Here is a 3,496-nt window from a genome sequence, read left to right as displayed (position 1 = left end):
TAATCAACTCCTTTTGTGAAGTGTTGCTTGACTAATATGGCTCCAAAACTATTCCTTATATTGTTATTTGGACTCCTGGTTGAGCACTGGATGTTTAATTCATGCAGCGTCTTGTCGAGTACAATGCAGCATTAGCATCAATCTGCTTCATGTTTATGCTTGGATTTGTTGATGATGTCCTTGATGTCCAGGGGAGAATGTAAGTTCTGGTTTCATCCTTGATGGCTTCCATATGTGCTTGAGAAGCTTAACTCAGTCTTTTTTCATTCTGGTTTCTCATTCTAGAGAATTTCACACTTTTAAACTGTTTAAGGGCCACAAAAGTTTTAGATCAAGCTGATATTTGTGTCATTTCTGAAGGTCCATGGAAGAAAAAGAACCTGCCAGAATTTGGTATTGTCACTCAATGCATTGCACTTCAAAGAGTCAATGACCAATGCCTGACAAATGTTCTTTTGAAGATAAATGCCAAGGTGAGCTGTCACTGAAATATCATGTCCCTTCCCTTCCCTCAAAGAGTGACAGTACTTGTTTCAATTTTCTTGGATGGATGATGAATGTATTTACGAATGTAAATGAAAATAAAAAACTTATACTATATATATATATATATATATATATGTTATCAATGGAGGATACCTTGTTTAGGGGGACATGAAATTCTTGTAGCTTATGGTATGGTGCCCCAATATTGGTTGTATGTTACTAGTATGTAGTAGATAATACTAGGTTCAATAGTAGATAATAACCTAAACCTAAACCTAAACCTAAACCTATAACCTAAACCTATACCTAAAACCTAAACCTAAACCTAAAACCTAAATGTATTCTCAAATCCCTAAACCTAAACCTACACCTAATCCTAATCTCAACCCCTTAACCTAAACCTAAACCTAAATTTGAAAACCCAAACCTAAACCCGAACCCAAACCCGATTTCCTAAACCTAAACCTATACCTATTCTCAATTCCCTAAACCTTAACCTATAACCTAACTTAAACCTAAACCTATAACCTACACTTATAACCTAAACCTATAACCTTAACCTAAACTTAAAACCTAACCTAAACCTTAACCTATAACCTATAACCTAAACCTAAACCTAAACCTTAACCTATAACCTAAACTTATAACCTTAACCTAACCTATTCTCAAATCCCAACCAGAAACGATTTGAGACGACGTTCAATGATACTTTGTTAAATATGAAATTTATGACCTTTAGTAACTTGGTTAATTAAAAAGAACTGCGTAGTGGCTTGATCCCCATCTAACTTTTGGGTACGTAGGCAGCCGTTCGTAATGTACTAGAATATCGGTGCAGCCACAAATCTTTTTTCTCCTTTGAATTATAACAGACTTATCAATGGCTATCAAAGATATAATATCACCTCCTTATAGGGAAACATTTAATGATGTGTACAGGTAAATTCATTTTTTCTTATTCCTTATATTGTTTCCCAGATATATTTGTCTTGGTTTCAGAGTACAGGTAGTGATAGAAATTGTTGGTTGATTATGGCTTGTAGGCAAAGGGATGAGTAACCAATAATATAAATATGGGAGGCCTTCCCCAGGTATTCAGATGCTTTTAGATATATTTATGTTATTTTTAAATGTATTAGCTCGAAATGGATGGAGCAAACTCAGATGTGCGTCGGAGCTATCCGGATGAGCGGGGATCCCTGGAAGGTGGGAACCGCTGTCATGACCATGATGAAGTTGTCCATTTCGTATGGACAACATTGGAGGGGCCTGGCCATTTGGATAGGCCGTGTTTTTATATTTGCTCGAAATTAATGAAGCAGACTTGGATGTGCGTCGGAGCTATCCGGATGTTGAGTGGAGGTCCCTGGAAGGTGGGAACCGCTGTTATGACCATGATAAAGCTGTCCATTTCCTATAGATAGCATTGGAAGGGCCTGGCCAATTGGAGCAGGCCGTGTTTATATCTGTATTTGCAGGGACCACACCCTTAACCTATAACCTAAACCTATTCTCAAATCCCAAAACCTATAACTACAACCTAAACCTTAACCTAAACCTATAACCTATAAGCTAAACCTATAACCTAAACTCAATTCCCTAAACTTTAACCTACAACCTAACCTAAACCTATACATATAACCTAAACCTATTCTCAAATCCCAAAACCTATAACCTAAACCATAACCTAAACCTATAACTTATAACCTATAACTTGAACCTATAACCTAAACTCAATTCCCTAAACCTTAACCTATAACCTAACCTAAACCTATTCTCAAATCCCAAAACCTATAACTATAACCTAAACCTTAACCAAAAACCTATAACCTAACCTAAACCTAAACCTATAACCTATAACCTTAACCTAAACCTATAACCTTAACCTAAACCTAAACCTATTCTCAAATCCCTAAACCTATAACCTAATTCTAAACCTATAACATATAACCTAAACCTATTTAACCTATAACCTAAACCTAAACCTAAACCTTAACCTAAACCCATAACCTAAAACCTAAAACCTAAACCTAAAACCTAAACCTAAACCTTAACCTATAACCTAAACCTAAACCTATAACCTATAACCTAAACTCAATTCCCTAAACCTTAACCTATAACCTAACCTAAACCTAAACATAAACCAATAACCTTAACCTAAACCTAAACCTATAACCTAAACCTAAAATCTAAACCTAAACCTATACATATAACCTATAACCTAAACCTAAACCTAAAACCCAAACGTAAACCCGATCTCGAACCCGAACCCAATTTCCTAAACCTAAACCTTAACGTATTCTCAAATCCCTAAACCTAAACCTACACCTAATCCTAATCTCAACTCCCTAACCTAAACCTAAACCTAAACTTGAAAACCACAACCTAAGCCCGAACCCGAACCCGATCCCGATTTCCTAAACCTAAACTTATAACCTTAACCTAAACCTATTCGCAAATCCCAAAACCTATAACCTAAACCTAAACCTAAACCTAAAGCTTAACCTATAACCTAAACCTTAACCAATAACCTTAACCTATAACCTAGACGTATGACCTAAAACCTTAACCTATAACCTATAACCTAAACTTATTACGTATAACCTAACCTTAACCTAAACCTAAAACCTAAACATTAACCTATAACCTATAACCTAAAACCTAAATGTATTCTCAAATCCCTAAACCTAAACCTACACCTAATCCTAATCTCAACTCCATAACCTAAACCTAAACATAAACACGAAAATCCAAACATAAACCCAATCCCGAACCCGAACCCGATTTCCTAAACCTAAACTTTAACCTATTCTCAATTCCTCAAACCTATAGCTTATAACCTAAACCTAAACCTTAACCTAAACCTAAACCTAAACCTAAACCTAAACCTATAACCTATAACATAAACCTAAACCTAAAACCTAAATGTATTCTCAAATCCCTAAACCTAAACCTACACCTAATCCTAATCTCAACTCCCTAACCTAAACCTAAACTTAAAACCTAAATG

The sequence above is a fragment of the Magnolia sinica genome, chromosome 18 (genome assembly GCF_029962835.1).
Source record: "Magnolia sinica isolate HGM2019 chromosome 18, MsV1, whole genome shotgun sequence".
In the NCBI taxonomy this organism is placed as follows: Eukaryota; Viridiplantae; Streptophyta; class Magnoliopsida; order Magnoliales; family Magnoliaceae; genus Magnolia; species Magnolia sinica.
The sequence above is the reverse complement of the archived record's forward strand: the minus strand, read 5'-3'. Positions refer to the sequence as shown.